The 17,025-nt window shown below is 51.4% G+C and overlaps 1 protein-coding gene across 2 annotated transcripts in view; it reads left to right on the top strand.

Moving 5' to 3' along the window:
• The window catches only part of PKNOX2 (PBX/knotted 1 homeobox 2), a 291,449-nt gene that overhangs the window by 52,632 nt on the left and 221,792 nt on the right, over positions 1-17,025 (top strand). The gene's annotated exons all lie outside the window — the stretch shown is intronic.

The following is a 17,025-nucleotide window of genomic DNA, read 5'->3' as shown; positions in this document are numbered from 1 at the left end:
TCCCGGCTCGGGGCGCCCTTTGGGCCGGCGCTGCTGGCGCCACCAACCTGGGGCTCCTTTGAGCGGCTTGAAGCGGGAGCAGCCTCGGACTCGGGGCCGGGCGACTGAAGTCAGAGCCACCGCCTGACTCGTCTGGCCTGGGCGAGTGGGCTTTGCAGGCGAATCCGGGGGACTTCGGAACACGAGTCTGGAAACTGGGATCCCCGGGGCCAGTTTAGGGAACCCGGCCCTGCAAGGAGCGATAATCTGTAGGGTTACGGGCTTTGGACGGATTGTTGGGAGACCTTGGCGAGGTGGTTGAGGCGTGGGGCCCACTGCGAGGTTGGGAGTTAGAGTCCTGGATCGAGCCCTCCAGGCGTGAGTTCGTAAAAGAGGGGATGGAAAGCGGAGGGCGATGGGGCAGGGTCGGGAGTGTGCCGCGCAAAGTTTGCGTCTCTTTCGGCTTAGGTGTGCGGGCTTTCCCAGCTCCCGAACCCGAGTTAGAAACGAGGGAACCGGCTTCCCTTTCGGGGTCTTAGAGGAGCCTTCGCGGCAGGGAGACCCGGGCTCGGGGTGGGAGTGCGGCAGGGCTGGGAGTGGTGGTGCATCAGCCCTGAATTAGGGCAGGGGTTCGAACGGCCAGGCTGGAGTTTGGGTTACAGGGGTCAGGCTCACTTTAGAAGCGTGAACGGGCCACTGAGTAGCTTAAGGGTGGAATCTACACCCCAGCCAGAGCTGGGGGCTGGAGTTGGGGGCCAGGAGTTACATCTGAGGCTGGAGTCGGAGAAACGGGTGGTTTTTTTTTTTTATTTGTTTTGTTTTGTTTTTAGGATTTAGGCACGGGATCACGAATTTTTATCGGGGTTGAGGCTATTGAAATTTGGGGGTGGTCGTGCGCGCTGGTCTTCACTCTCCGTGGGTGGAAAAGCATTAACGTAGGCGATGAAAGTAGTTGATCCGAGCCATGGCAGGCGATCCCCGAATTTCTGCTGCTTCTCCGGGAAAGAGGATCTGGAAAAGAGGATTGGAGGCGCTCAGGACCCGGTCTTAGGAGAAAGATTCCGGGAAGCGGACATATCGATGGGACGTTCTGGGTGAATCGACAGGGCAACCACGCAGGGCTCGAGGTGGATCCTAGGACTGTGGCGGCGCCTCAGGCTCCAGGAGTCACTCCGGGTCTGCGGGCGGAACACGGCCGGGCGGGTTGGACTTCTCCAGCGTGTTAACTTCTCGGATAGCAAATGCTGTCCAACTGGTGGAAGACAAAAGCTTCGTATTGTAGACAGATTTAGGTGACCCCTCCCCCAAACTGAGAAAATGATGGTGTTCAAACACAAAAAGATAAATTACGCGAAGCCTAACCCCAAGACCTCCCGCTTATTCTGCCATTCTGGCCTTCGCGAGGCCTGGGCCTTGGGGGAAGGGAGGGGTCTCCTGTTTTGGACTCTGGATCTCTCATTGGAGCTGCACCGGGACCTAGGCTCTGGCCTAGCTCGCGGGAGAGAGAAGTCCCGACTCGGGAGAGAGACTACCTCTCTGGCCAACTAGGGAAGCAGTGCGTAGGGCGGTGCACAGGAGGGAGGTTTGAAATTTCCTCCTCGCAATCTTGAGCTCAACCTCCCAGCCCTCGTACCCGTCGCCCCGTCCCCTCGTCCCCCTCTCTGGGGCTGCCAGATTGCGTTTCCGGGGCGCAGGAGACCCCGCGACCCACGAGTGGCCGCGGCCGCCTGGGCGCTGTGAGCGGAGCTCCGCGCTGTTGTTCTGCGGGCTTGGAATTCTTGCACTCTCTCCCGCCGAGAGCCTGCGTGCAGGAGGGAGCCGTGACCCCACGGAGACTCCGGGTCTCCGCCTCTCCTTTGTGAGCTCCGAAGGCATAAAAGGCGAGAGAGAGAAAGAGAAGCTGCCCAGAATAAGGGGCAGGGGGTTACTGGAGAGAGATGGGCCGGCCACGGCTCACAGTAAAATGCCTCGTGCAAATTGCACTGAAGTGTACCGGACTCGAGACTGGCTGTTTTATGATCCTTTCTGGGAGTTTACTGCTCTCTGCTTTTAAGTCTATAGATTGCTTTAAGTTAATGAAAGTGCTGCTTTCAAAAGGAGCTTTTATTGTGGGGCCATGATGAGTCCAGTCCCTCCCCTTTACTCTTCCAAAATGGGCCTGTTTAAAAAGAGAGAGACTCCTGGAGTTCCCACAGGGACAGAGCTGGGGCAGGACGCCGTGTGACAATGAGGATGAATAAAAATCAATGTCCAAGTAATTCAGAAAGATGCGTTTCCTTCTTTTCCAGTCCAGTGTCCTCTATACGTTCCTGTCTTGCCTTTCGGACTTTCACTGAGTCTGACTTCAAATGTTGCTTGGTCCCTCCCCCATAAACCCCTTCTCAACATTGCTTTATATAGACCTGACCCAATTCAATTAAACTCAAACTGGATTTCAGGATTTCAACTGGCTGCCAAATCAAACTGCAACTAAAATATTGGGGACTGGGGGAGGGGCTCTGCCTTGCCTTTAGTAAGTAAGACGCGCTAAAATGTCAGGGCGAAAGTCTGGAAACCTTGAGAAGAGACGTGCAAAACTATTTTTTCAGCACTTTTCCCTTTTCCAATCTGTTTGGCACAAAAGGTGAGATGACAAGGTTTTTGACTAGGCCCTAACACAGAAACTGCAGCGGGGCTGGGCTGTGGCTTTGACCGCATGTCAGATTTCAGGATTTCAACTGGCTGCCAAATCAAACTGCAACTAAAATATTGGGGACTGGGGGAGGGGCTCTGTCTTGCCTTTAGTAAGTAAGACACGCTAAAATGTCAGGGCGAAAGTCTGGCAACCTTGAGAAGATACGTGCAAAACTATTTTTTCAGCACTTTTCCCTTTTCCAATCTGTTTGGCACAAAAGGTGAGATGACAAGGTTTTTGACTAGGCCCTAACACAGAAACTGCAGCGGGGCTGGGCTGTGGCTTTGACCGCATGTCATAACCATTTAAACTGTGGTTAGTTGTTCAAAGCTTCTCCAAGCTGGGTTTCATTAACTCTACACCAGTTGCCTGGAAGTTCAGTAGCAATAAATTGTATAAACACATTTGAAGTAAGTTAGTGATGAAATAAGGAGAATTACTGTCTTGTGAGTGGAGAATCCTGAATTCATGGAGTTCTAGCTTAACTGGAAACATACCTCCTCTCCCTTGGCCTTGATGTTTATGGGTGTACCAGAGTGTGTGTTAAATTTCTTTCTGCCATGTCCATCTTCAACGTGGGGCTGTAACTCATTAAAGACCAAGGCATGCCTAGAAAGCAAAAAGGCTGAGTTTTAAAGCGGCTTCTATTAGCCTGGTTCAGAAACCAAACCAAACCCATCAACCTGACTTCCTTATTCTGGGTGAATGCAACACGCACCATGAACAGCAGCAGAGCAGGCCAAATTAGATTTTTAAATGTTAGCAGCTTAATAATACTGTGTTGTTAGCAATTGAATTTGTTTTTATTAAAGAAACAACCTATAAAATTTATAGGCTTCCAACATGTTGCAAGATTTCCATGCTATTTATTTAGCCCCCCCCCCCCCATTCTATCTCCAATTTCAGACTTTTGTTCCCGATTTATTTAATGTGGAGCACATTTTCTAAATTAGTTTGAGGAAGGTGAGAAATGCTGTTCTAAGTTTTCCTTTTCCTATACTGTGTGGCACCAGGCCTGCGATGCTGAGATATATATAAACGTGTGATGCAATTGCTAGAGGTGACGGCATGGGAACCAGAGTGTCTGATCAAACAAAATGCAGATCAGAGTATGGAGAGGGAGAAAATGAATCATCGTGAGCCACCGTTAGCCTTGATTATAGCCAGCACACCACACTTTGCATAAAACACTTCACATGAGATTCATGACTTTATTGAAGATTGAATTCTATGGAGAAGCAGAATTTAGAGGGAGGAGCCGCACTGGCTGGGTTCTGGCCAGGCTGCTTGGCCAGCTTGTTGCAATGGGGATCTGCTAATTTAATTAGATCTAATACCTGGTGGGAATGGAGGAAGGAGATCATCGAGGTTGGCAGGTCAGCATGCTGAGCTAGTGTTTAGGCTGAAATTTGGGGGCCCGGCAGCTTTATCCCCTGTTACTGTCTGGCTGCAGGACTCCAGCGGGTCATTTAACTTCTGGATCTTGGTTTCTCCATCTGTAAAATGAGTGTATCACACACACTGCTCCCGAGGCTCCTGAGTGAATCCTGCAGGGATCGTACTGGGTGCTCTCAAATAACAAAGGGAATGAGAGGGAAGGCTTCTGAGCAGCAGTCACAATCCTCAGTGTGTTTTCTTTCCCTGTTCGGCTCCACAGCCTTCCCCCATAACTCTCAGGAGTTGCAAGACTTGGGTGAAAGGGTTGACCTCCTGCCTTTCCTTACATCCTAGAATTTGGAAACCCTGCTGTGATTCCAAAAACCACCTGCACTTCATCAGGAGGGACAATTAAGTTGCTGCATTGGGGGAACTGGAATGCTTGTTCCCCATGGTGCTACCTGGAATGGCTTTCATGCATCAGATGAACACAGAATCTGACCTATCAGAAATCCAGCCCCTTCTCTCTGTCACGGGGAAGAAGAGCCCTGAGCACCAACTGGTGTGTGACATCTGGTCAGGCTAGGGGGGATGGGCGCTGGTCCAGAGCTAGCCGCTGCCTGACCCTTGCTTAGCAGTCTCCACGCTGGCAGATCAAAGCAGATCCTGGGCCAGAAAGCCCACGAAGTTACAGCCGGCCCTTCTACAAAAGTGCATGTCCTTGGACACTCTTTCCACTCCTGTGCCTGGTTTTTCAAAGCCAGCCTTGATTCTGGAGACGTGGCTCCAGTGGAAGGCTTGCCTTTAATTCTCTGTCTGTGGGGACTTCTTGGGGTAATTTTTTTCCGCACACAGCCTCCTCCTACAGTCACGGGCAACATCTTAGTCTCCATTCTGATTGGAGGTGAGAGCCCGGTTGAGGGTAGAAGGAACCACCAGTTTGTTAAGAGAAACCATGAGAGTGGGAAGGCCCAGTCCTTCTACCAGATCCTGCAGGAGTAAGGGAGAACCAAGCCCCAGACCCTTGAGAAGAACTTGCTGCATGAACTCGCTGCAAACGCCGTGTCTTCAGGGGGATCTGCTATTTGGCTTGGAAGCCTCACCGCAGGCCCTGCCTGCCTGGGTTTCTAATTACACGAAGGACGTTTCTGCTAAGACCTATCTCACTAAAAACACATCCCTGTGTGTAATAAGAAACCCTAAACCAGGCAGGATATTTTAAAACTGAAGCAATGAAGATTAGATTAAGTCTCCACCAAACAGCTTCGTTCTCGTATTATTTTTGGCTGGAATGTGGAAAAAAGCAGCTGGCCCTGGGGCCCCGAGCAGACTGCGAGGGTTCCGATGGAGCTGGGCTGGGTGGCGTAATTGTTAGTTTCTCTGCTTAATAGGAATGTGGCCAACTTCAGTGCCGCTCCGTCAAGGCAGTGGGGGTCTGAGGGGGCCCCAGTGTTGGGGAGGGGCCACAGAGTGGCGCAGGGCACAGGGCACTGAGGACACTTCTAAACTCCCCACCCTGTTAGGATCTAGTCTTTCAGGTTCAGCTTACGCTTCCACTCCCAATCCCATCTTGTGCCTAGTAAACCCATCCATGCTCCAGGAGGCCTTTGGAGGAACTTTAATATTGGGTACCTTTCTAGGTGGAGAGGAGGGACACATAGTTGTCCAAGATTCCTGGAAGTGGAGCCCAGGAACCTGGCATCACAAGCTTATCCTGTCCTGCTGGGGACAGGCAGCGTGGTGTTCCTTCATCCAGCCAGGATTCAGTGTCTCCTGTGTGCCTGGCACAGTGCTAGGCATCGAGGACACAGCTGCAACAACAAATGGAACAGGCACATGTAACCATCCAGTCCCTGTCCTCAAAGAGCTTGCCTGCTGTGGAGACAGAGTATGGGCTTAGCATCAGATACAACTGCCCTGAGAGCCTGGCTCTGCTAGTTACTAATCAGATGACTTTAGACAAGTTGCTTAACATCTTTGATCCAACTCCCTCCTCCCCCTTGTAAAGTGGGAAATAAAAGTATAAAGCTCAAAGGATTGTGAGGTGAGCATTTGTAAAGTCCCCAACACAGTGTCTGGCGCATAGGAGAGACTCGATCACTGTTGGAGAACCCCCTCCCTGTTATGTTGGACTGAACATCCAGCGGCTGGACTACCCAGCTTACCACTCCCCTTCCATTGTGCTTTCCTGGGACATGGCCTGGCCCTTTTGTAGGCCACTGGCACCATCAGCAAGTGTGGAACAAACAGCTGGTGACGTGGAGGCCTGGTGCTGCCCAATGTGTGCAGACTCCGGCCGGGCTATGGTAGAAATAGACCTGCCCTCAGTTGTTTGGGGGTGGACAAACACACAAGAGATGACATGCAGACACACTGAGGTGACATGAAAAAAGGCACAGGTTGCCATAACCAGAGGAGGGACAGGTGGGATGGGATGCTACTGAGTGACCAGTGTGTAGGTAATCAGGGAGACTTTAAGGGCGATGAACTCTCAGCAGTGCTCACAGGGATGTCTGAGGCAGCCTGAACCAGAGTGAAGACCAGCCCCCTCGTGGCCCTTTTGTAGGCCACTGGCACCATCAGCAAGTGTGGAACAAACAGCTGGTGACGTGGAGGCCTGGTGCTGCCCAATGTGTGCAGACTCCGGCCGGGCTATGGTAGAAATAGACCTGCCCTCAGTTGTTTGGGGGTGGACAAACACACAAGAGATGACATGCAGACACACTGAGGTGACATGAAAAAAGGCACAGGTTGCCATTAACCAGAGGAGGGACAGGTGGGATGGGATGCTACTGAGTGACCAGTGTGTAGATAATCAGGGAAACTTCAAGGGGCGATGAACTCTCAGCAGTGCTCACAGGGATGGCTGAGGCAGCCTGAACCAGAGTGAAGACTAGCCCCCTCTGAGCATACCAGGGGGCCAGCTGGGCCACCACTGCCTCAGGAGTGCCACCTGGGCCTCCCTGTTGGGGACTGGCCTCTGTCACACACTGAGGGGTCCCTGAGGATTTTATGCTTACTTCTCAGTGGGTAGAACCTAGGCTAATGACCGTGCATGAAGCAAACGGATCCACCCCTGATGACAGCACACTATCCCTGCTTTTCCTCAGCCAAGAGAGCAGATAGGCCCACACCCAGCCCTCTCGGACCATGAAGCTGACCAATGTCACCGTGGTTGGGATGGTGGAGAGTACAGGGATTTGGACTGGCCTTCAGAGGATGGTGGACCGGGCTGTGACTGATCTCTGGATGTCAGTTTCCTCACCTCTCCAATGAGGAGCTTGAAGTTGCTCTCAGGAGCCCCTTTGGCTTCTGTGTTTCCTCCTCATTATACTGCTTTATTTCTGGGCAATCATTGACCCCTCCTTCCTGCAGCAGCACTCCCAGGCAGGCATCGTGAACACACACAGCTGCAGAGGCACCATGCGAGGGCGTGGCCCCTGGGTCGCCCTTGTGTGTAGGGCAGTGATGGCGAACCTTTTGAGCTCGGCGTGTCAGCATTTTGAAAAACACTAACTTAACTCTGGTGCCGTGTCACATATAGAAATTTTTTGATCTTTGCAACCATAGTAAAACAAAGACTTATATTTTTGATATTTATTTTATATATTTAAATGCCATTTAACAAAGAAAAATCAACCAAAAAAATGAGTTCGCGTGTCACCTCTGACAAGCGTGTCATAGGTTCGCCATCACTGCCCTAGGCAGACCCCCCAAATCTCCCTTTCTGGTAGTGGTAGCAGAGTGACATATCTGATTGGTGAACATGGGTGAATGAACTGGCACATGTTGGTCATCCCCTCTTCCTTCTTGGGAGTCACTCATAGCAAAGAGGTGTTCTGCTCTGCTCCTCAGGGCAAGAAACGTCCCCTCTGGCCTGTGACTGGGTGAGCCAGCTAATTTGAAGATACTAATTTGGAAGCCCATTTGACTTTTACCCCAATGCTATTCCTTCCAACCTAGTCTGTCTTTCTCCCCCCCCCCCTTAAATATGTTATTATTGATTTCAGAGAGAGGAAGGGAAAGGGAGAGAGAGATAGAAACATCTTTGATGAGAGAAAATCATTGATCAGCTGTCTCCTGCCTGCTCCCTCTAGGGATCGAGCTACAACCCAGGCATGTGCCCTGATTGGGAATCGAACCGTGACCTCCTGGTTCATACGTTGACATTAACCACTGAGTCACACCGGCCGAGCCAACCTATATTTCTTAGTAACAACGGTGACATTTTTGCCTCATCTGCCTTGTTCCTTGTTTTGTTTCTCAGTTTGCTCAGAAGCTGGGAAAGAAAAAACACATAACCACGGAGCATTCTCCAGACCCCACCAGGCTCCATGTGCTCCAGTTGGCAGTGCCCTAAAACCCCATGCTCTGGTGGCGAGTCTCTGTAGGCTTAGGGAGTATTTGCCTCCTGATCTTCAATTCCGCATAGCCTCTGGCCTTTGAGAGGCAAAAACAATAACCACCGAGCCCTGGTTTTGCTGGCGAGTTGAGCTGCATTGGTTCAGAGAAAGGATGTGGAGCATTTGCACTTCCCTCAGCCCATTAGCTTCCCAGGTAAGATCTAGGGAGCGTCATAAGGTCAAGCCTAATTATGCTTAAGAGGACTGTGCTCTCTAAGCTGGGACTTGTTTGTGACTTTGCCAACAGGTCAGTCCGAGGCTTAACCCTATAGCTGCTCCCCACACATGGCGGCAGCATTTTTAGTCTGAAGATTCACTGGCCTCTTCTACAAAGCGATGTTGGCTTCCTTTGTTAGATGGTGTGGTGTTGGGAGAAGGAACACAGGCTAGCGTGTCAGATTCTCCATCCTGACCCTGGTCCTACTACTGCTAAGCTGTGTGTCCTTCAGCACATCATTTAACCTCTCTGAGCCTCAGTTTTCTTCGCTATATAGTCAGGATGATAATGACATAGAGCCCATAGGAGTACTGAAGAAACTATCTAAAAGTGCGTGGCATGTGGTAAGCTCATGGTGGATGTTAGTTTTCTTCCCTAATAAAGCACATTCTCATGCGCTCTCTCGTCTGATCTTGTCAACTTTGTGAAGCAGGTGGAATGGACATTGTCATATCATTTTACAAATGAGAGGAGCGAGAGTGGTGGGTCTCGGAAGGGGATGCGAAGTGTCTGCCTGTTCACGGGGAAGCGTGTTAATTAAAGTAGCCCAGGTCTACCTGTCACAACTATGGGCTTTTCTTTAGCCTTTGGAGACAAAGGAAGTGCCTTGCTGGGCTCTGAGAGTTGCTGTGCCCTGAGCCCCACTATTCGTCTCCCCAGAATCTCTTTAAAGGAACCAGATGAACACATCTTCCCATCACCCATATCTTTGTCTGGCAGACTCTGCGGAAAGTTTTCAGGTGTTATGGAAACGAAAACCTAGAGGATCTATTTTTTTACTTCCACAAAGCCTTCAGTTACAGGTGGGGTGGGCTGGCCAGCGCAGAGGTGGCGTGGCGGCAGACTTGGGCAGGGAGGTTGGTAATGGCAGTGGCTGGTGGTGACAGAGCTGCAGTGCAGCCCGAGTGGTAAGGAGCCTGGGGTAAGGAGAAGGTCCCCAGGGGTTGGCACCCATGGTCCTCTTGCTTACAGTCCTGGCAGACAGCCCGTTGGTAGGAGCCTGATGACTGATGTCATGGGGGCTCTGCACAGTCTCCCTAATTCCAGAGTGGCACAGTGGGTTTGGGGTAGAGTAAGGGCAGCGAGCCCCACCCTAGAGCTTCCTCTAACTGTCCTCCCTTAGGCAGTTCATTGTCATTGTGCTGCTCTGGCCCAAGGCCTGTGCTGAGCTGTGGAGTCCAGAGCTGCTTCGGCCCTTCTCAGGGAGGTGGTGCCCCCTGTGGATTGTGGGTTCTAGTTCCAGGTCAAAAGCAAGAAGGCCCAGAGATTTTGGGTGTGTGCCCAGGGCCCACGGGCATAGGTGCTTGATCGCACTCCTGAGCCCTTGCTTACAGTCCTGGCAGACAGCCCGTTGGTAGGAGCCTGATGACTGATGTCATGGGGGCTCTGCACAGTCTCCCTAATTCCAGAGTGGCACAGTGGGTTTGGGGTAGAGTAAGGGCAGCGAGCCCCACCCTAGAGCTTCCTCTAACTGTCCTCCCTCAGGCAGTTCATTGTCATTGTGCTGCTCTAGCCCAAGGCCTGTGCTGAGCTGTGGAGTCCAGGGCTGCTTCTGCCCTTTCTCAGGGAGGCGGTGCCCCCTGTGGATTGTGGGTTCTAGTTCCAGGTCAGAAGCCAGAAGGCCCAAAGATTTTGGGTATGTGCCCAGGGCCCACGGGCATAGGTGCTTGATCGCACTCCTGAGCCCTCCCCGGTAATGCATCTACCCGTCCAAAGCGTGGCCTGAGCCCCCTCTTCATGAATGCCCAGTCGTGGGCTGTGCGGGGCTAGGGCCTTGTCTTCTGGGAACTACACTATCTCATCAGGAGCCCAAACAGATAACGTCCAAGGGAAAAGCTGCGTGAGTCGGACACTCTTGTAACGTCTTTGGGTTGTAGCATGGTCACTTATAGAGCAGGAGGTTAGACGAGATTGTCAAGGCCCTCCAGGTCTGCTAGGCTATGAGTACATGCTAAAGTGTGTGGTCCAGGCCCCCGAGCACCACAAATCTGGAGACGGTGGGGAGCACCAAGGGACGCTTGGCCCAGTGGACTAGGGCCTGTCTCACTCTGATTAGGTGAGAGGGGCCCTTCTGAGTCCTTCAGGCCTGAGGACACGGGGACAGAAATCGAGTAGGAGAGCCCAGTAGCGTGGAGGTTCAGTGCCACTGCTCTCCTGTGGCCTGTGTAGAAGTGGTGGTCTTGCCCTACTGCCTCGATGGGAGCCCCTTGCTCATGGTGCCTCTCTCAGCTCTGGGAGGGCTAGGCTCACCCAGGACAGCAGTCCCTGGGGCATTCCTCACTGGTGTGATCTGGAGGAAAGGCCAGGAGCTCTATGGATTCCCTCCTCCCTCCACCTTCCCTGGAGGCCATTCCCAGGGAAAGTGATTTGCTCCTTGCGGGGGGCATAGCTCTCCTCAGGGGCACCCGCATCCTTCGGAACTGCTGAGTGGCCATGAGATGAGACTGCTACCTCCCACTGACTTCCACATTGTCAGGAAAGCCCCTTTCCTAGCTGGACATCTGGTCTCCTGAATACTTCTCAGCCTTTCCATTGGATTTGGAAGGCAGGGGTGGAAGGAAAACTTAAGTCCTCTGGGGAGTGCCCTTAGCTGGGAAGTGTGGCAGGGGAGAGGGGAACCGCCTGGCATTCCTTTTGCACAGAGCCATGGGGCTAGGCCCCACCCCCCAACCACGTAGAGCAGGACTCTTCCTGGGAAGAGGGACGGCTGCCACAGGCTCGCTCATAGATCGAGCGAGGGAGAAGGATTTGCTGAGCTCTGTGGTGGTTGGGTAGCTGAGCAAGTCCACAGATTGGAGGCTCCTTCGCTGTGTGCTGGAACCTGTGCAGAACAAGCCAAAGGCTTGAGTTTGAGACTTGACTCAGCCGTATGCTCACTGGATGACCTTAATAGCTGGCCCCACTTCCCTCATCAGTAAATGATGGTAATAGTGCCATTGGGGCTGTGGGAGTTAATGTATGTGGATGTGTCATGGGCATTATACACACACAAATGAAGCGCCTTCACCGTGTCTGGCATGTAATGTGTGGGGAGAAAATTGGTTGGCACAGACTCTATGATCCTTATTAAAGTGGAGCACACACGCAGACATACACCCCTCATACTCACTGAGTGATGAATAAAAATCTGGCCTGCGTGACTGCCCCACGGCCGGGGTAGGAACCACACCCTCTGGGTTTTCTCCACATTCTGGCAGAGTCCACAAACCTGAATTGTGTGCCTACCATGTGCCAATGGTTGTTCTCACTTACGTTTTTCATCTAATCCAGTGCGGGGGCCACCTGGGGCCTGGTGTGTGTGGCGGCCAGGTCCCATCAGCCTGAACCAGGCCTTGGGTTCTTCCCCACTGGTAATGTTTATTCAGTTGATTTTTATTGAGCATCTTCTATGTGTCAGACCCTGAGGAGTACTGGGATACGACTGTGCGCTGGACAGCCGGGCTTCCTGCCAGTTCACGGATTGTGGGGGAGGCAGGATTCAAGTTCATAAGTAATTAGTGAAACCATGACAGGGCCATGGAGGAGTCCAGGAAGTCGGGGGAGCGTGATGGGGGAGTGTCACCTCCTCAGCGGTCTGGGAGAGCATCCTGGAGTTTTGGTCCCTAGATGAGGTTCCTCCCAGGGAGAGAGTTGACCAATCTCTCCAACCAGGGGCTGCTTTTCCATCCCAGACAAGTACAGAACAGGCAAGAAGAAGACAGTCTGAGCCAGAAAAGTCCTGCCGGGGTTTCCGCTCTCACCTGTTTCTCGTCCAGGGTGCCTCACAGATCATAGCTGACGCTGTTCCCACACACACCCTGCTCCCCCATCACCTTCATACTCCTTGAGGGCATAGCTTCCAGGAGGGGCCTTTAGAAAGAGCAGGCACCCCTTCTCCATTCTTCCTGCAGCCCCAGCTAAGGCCCTGATCATATCTGGGAGTACTTGGTGACCTTCACATCTTACCCGAGTCTGATTTCTGGATTCAGCAGCATGAACTAGGGAGGAAAGGCTCACTCTTCTTTCTCAGCACCAGCCATGCCATTCTTCAGAAACACTGGGGGCAGTTCGTGCTTATTTTGCAGTTTGGTACTTCGGAGGGGGCAGTGTGGAGGGGCGGGAGGGAGTGGCCAGAGAGTTTGACGGACGTAAATCACTGAGGCTGTTAATCCAAAGTTACATGGGTATGAAAAGAAAGGTGCGCTCAAGGGAATGGCCGCGGTGCAGAATGGGTCCTTGCTGAGGTTCAGGCACCGCGGGGCTGGCAAAGGGGTATGTACCTGGATGGGACAGGTAGGGGTGAAAGTGCAGCCTCAGCTGCCTGCTGGATGTGCAATTTCTCAACCTCTTTGAGCCTTAGTCTCTTCCTTTTTGTGAACTGGAACTAGCAATGGCTCTTGCAAGTGGGTTCAATGAGATCACACAGCACAGAGCCTGGCCTAGTCTCTGGCCTCTGGAAGGTACTCATATATGTGAGTCCCTTTCCTGTCATTTCCTTCTCGCTCCTCACAGTGCTGGACGGAGACCAAAGTCCCCCTTCAGGAGGCGGGAAGACCCCGAGCCTCTCTGGGGGCACAGCTGGAATGGCTGTCTGAGACCACTGCAGGCTGGGGACAATGTCAGAGCCAGGCCATGTCCGGGACAGTGGGGAGGCAGTGCTGGGGGTCTCCTGGAAGAGCCAGCCAGCAAGGCGACCTCAAGGAGGGATAGGAGGCTGAGTCTCTGAAACAGGGAGCTGGGGAGAAGAGGAGGTTAGGAGGAAGGGAGAAAGGATGGAAGTGGGGAGGGATGAAGGAAGGAGGGAGGGAGGAAATGAACATCTGTGAAGTGTCTACTATGTGTTTGACATGGAGCTAGTACTTTGGCACCCATTATTTGATTTTATACATTTAAAAGCATAGCATCTTAGAGTCATGAAATCTCAGAACTAGATAGGACATGTATTACAACCTCTGTGTGTGTATATATATATTTTGAAGCTCAGAGAGGGGCTGAAACTTGCTTAAGGTCATGCAGGAAATCAGTGCAGAGCTGGACTGGAAACTGCCTGGCCAAGCCATTGGGGCAGAGCAGAAAGAGCGTAGATCTGGAATCAGAAAGACTAAGTCTGACCACAGATACATTTATAGGAACTTTCTTTCTGAGCCTGTTCTCTTAGCTGTAAGATGGAATAGTCATTCTCAGTTCTAGTGGCGGCCATGACAATGAAATGAGATAATTTGTGTAAAGGGCCTGGTGTGGCATCAGGAGCTCTGTGGGCTCAGGTCCTTTCCCCTTCCAGCCCTGCCCCCGCTTAGCTCATGGCTCTTGTCACACCCCACCCCCAAAGCCCGCCAAAGAGCCCTGAGCCTTGTGCCCCTAGAAGGCCTGGGGCACGCATTCATTCTTTCACTCAGTTGGCCTTCAAGTCTTAATCGGTAGCTCAAGTGTGTGCCAGGCATTGTCCTGTTCCCGGGATAGGGATAGAAAGGTGAGCAAAAACAGATGTAACCTCTACCCTGAAAGATTTCACAGTTGGATGGAGCAGAGAGGCATTATTTTTTTTAAAGTCATACAAAGAAATATGAGCATGCAGAGTGTTGACGGGAAGCACCTGAAGCTATGAGAGCATTAGCAGGAAGATTTTATTTTGAGAAAGCAGGGAAGTCTCTGAGAAAGTGATATTTGCACTGAGACCTACAGGGAGAGTAGGACATAAGCGAGGAGAGCCAGAAGGGAAGGGTATTGGGGGGGGGGGGGGAGGTCGTGGAACAGTAGGTGTGAAGGCCCTGGGAGAGAGGAAGGGGTTGATAGATGGCAAGGGGGCTGGGGCAGAGTGACAGGGGCAGTGTGATCGCAGAGGGGCAGCTTAGAAAAGCTTGGACACTGTACTTTCGGGAGAGGTGGGAGAGCCTGTGTGAGATTCTGAGATGGAGACCAGGCTAATGTCTGGCTAGAGGCCTGATATCGCCAAGCTTCAGTCTTCTGCCCCAGATGAAGGCAATAATAAAAATCATAACTAGATTGCGGGTCCATGGTGGAGAGAGGGAAGTAAACGGAACAAATGAAAAAGGAACTTTGCCTTCATCCTATAAGTGAATAGTGTCGAATTCTTTCATGTGAAAGCGTTAATGATTTGAATTTATAAGGGAATAAAAGCCAAAGTCCTTACATGGGTGAACCTGCACCTCCTAGTTCAACTCCTGTAACCATCTTCCCTCCCTATGCTAACTGGAACACCTCAGGGCCTTTGCACTTGCTGTCCCCTCTGTCTGGAGCACTTTCCCTAGGTACCTGCCTGGCCGGCTGCCTCGGTTTTTCTAGATATCCTCTCTGATGTCACCCTCACAGTGAGGCCTTCCCTGAAGGCCCTATCAGAAATGAAATCCCCTTTCTCCCATCCTTGTCTCTCCCTGGTCCCCTTTATTTTTCTCCAATAATGATCAGATGCTGTCTCTTTTTTTTCTGGTACTGCAATCCAACACAATGCTTGACAAAGTAAGAGCCCCAGCTAATGTGTGTGGAGAGCTGCTTGTGAAATTATATGGTAGGGTCATTCAGAGATGCTTTTTTTTGATCCTCTGAAGCTGACTCATTGAATGTTGGAATTGGAAGGAACCAACTGGTCTTCAAATAACCTTCTCATTTAACATCTGAGTAAACAGAGGCCCAGAGGGTCAAGGGGCTTTGGAAGATCACGTAGCACAGAGCCAGGATGAGAACTGAGGCCTCTGGGGTTCACTACAGAACTCTGGCTACAAAGTTTTTTTGGGGGGGAGGTTGCTTTGTGGGTTCTAACTTCCTGGGAGTTAGAGGGTAGAGGTGACAGTCGGGTGGGGGGATGGCCTCAGGGCTCTGGCTTCCTTGAATTCTGCTCGTGGGGCCACATGGCCTGAGGAGCTGTAATTTCATTCCAAGATCTCTGTTACTGCTCAGCTCCTGTGAGACGTTTTGGGGCCGTCTTTCGGGATGTTGGTAAAGGTGGCAGGTGCTCACCAACAGGCAGACATGCATGTCTCCCAGCACTCAGAAGTGAAGTGAATGAGCTCTCAGTCTCTGTCAAGGTCAGCCCACAGGAAATGATTATGAAGCTCATACTTCGGGTCTAATGTGGGGACTAATGCAAAGAAGTGTCAGTTTCTGGTCCTGCCACTGTAGCCTCCTCCTGGGCCACCTCTCCCCACTGGAGGGTGAGCTGTGCTCATGGGACATTGACTCTTTTTTAAATTAAATTTTACATGAACTTTTTAATGTTCAAATGAAACTAAGATGATAAAATCATTTCAAAGACATTCTAATTCACAAAACGAGGCCATTTTCTTCAGATCAACTATTTCCCTGGATTAGCCACACTACAATTGACCTTAATGAGCTGGGGCATCAGCAGATTTCATTCACTCAATGAATGGAGTGTTCATTAAGTGTGGGCAGGGAATGGTTTCATCCAGAGCAGAGAGCATGAATGGGCTATTACTCTGAGCTGAATGTGTCTGTTTCCTGTGGGGCTTTCCTCTGTTGCCTGTAGATCTTCCATTTGCTCAGATATATTTTAATGTATTTAGCACCCACTCTGCTGGCCACCATGGAGGGAGACAAAAGAGGCTACGATTTGGCCTCTACGTGAAGGAGCTTACAGTTGGAGTGAAAGTTAAATGATTTTCGAGGAGTTACATAACAATAAGTGAGAGAGGTTTATCATAAGAGATGTTAGAGGACACAGAGGATTCATTACCAGATGAGAGGCACTAATGAGAGTGAGGCTTTCAGAGGAAGGAGAGATCAAGGGGGCTGGAGGGATCAGGATAGACTTCATGGAAGGAGTGGGTGGTGTGCCAAACCCTTGACACATGACCTTACAGCAGGCTTGGAATGTGGGTTGACCAGCCCCATTTTTATATAAGGCAAAGGCCCAGGCCACGCAGTTGGTGAGACTGGATCAGAACCCAGACCCACCTGCATTTGAACTTTTTCTTTTAGAAATCCTGTCTTGCATGAGCCACGCCATGTTGGATAGGATTGAATAGGCAGAGAGAGGGGAACCCTAAACAAGGGCATGTGTGTAGAAAGATGATGAGCAAAGACCCTACTTTGTGGTAGGGCTTCAAGCCAAGCAGCCTGGAAGGGGGAAAGCCAGCCTGGCCCAGGGGAGAGGAGCCCGCAGTTCTGGGCTCCTTATGGGGTAGGGACCTGAATCTCTGGAACTTTGCACGTGTTGATGTGTTCCCTGTTCTCCCCTTGGGACCTCTCTTCCCCACACTCAGGAATCCGAACTAAGATTGCTTTTCCTGGCCTTGAGTTGGGTGCTGGCTCAGCTGGATTCTTCCAAGAAGATCTAATAATCCCTAGCATGATAACAACAACATATATTATGACTAGAGGCCTGCTGCACAAAAATTTGTGCACGGGGGGGGGGGGGG

Source organism: Myotis brandtii, unplaced genomic scaffold (genome assembly GCF_000412655.1).
Source record: "Myotis brandtii unplaced genomic scaffold, ASM41265v1 scaffold325, whole genome shotgun sequence".
NCBI lineage: Eukaryota > Metazoa > Chordata > Mammalia > Chiroptera > Vespertilionidae > Myotis > Myotis brandtii.
Note: the sequence above shows the minus strand (reverse complement) of the source record. Positions and strands in the feature narration are given on the sequence as shown.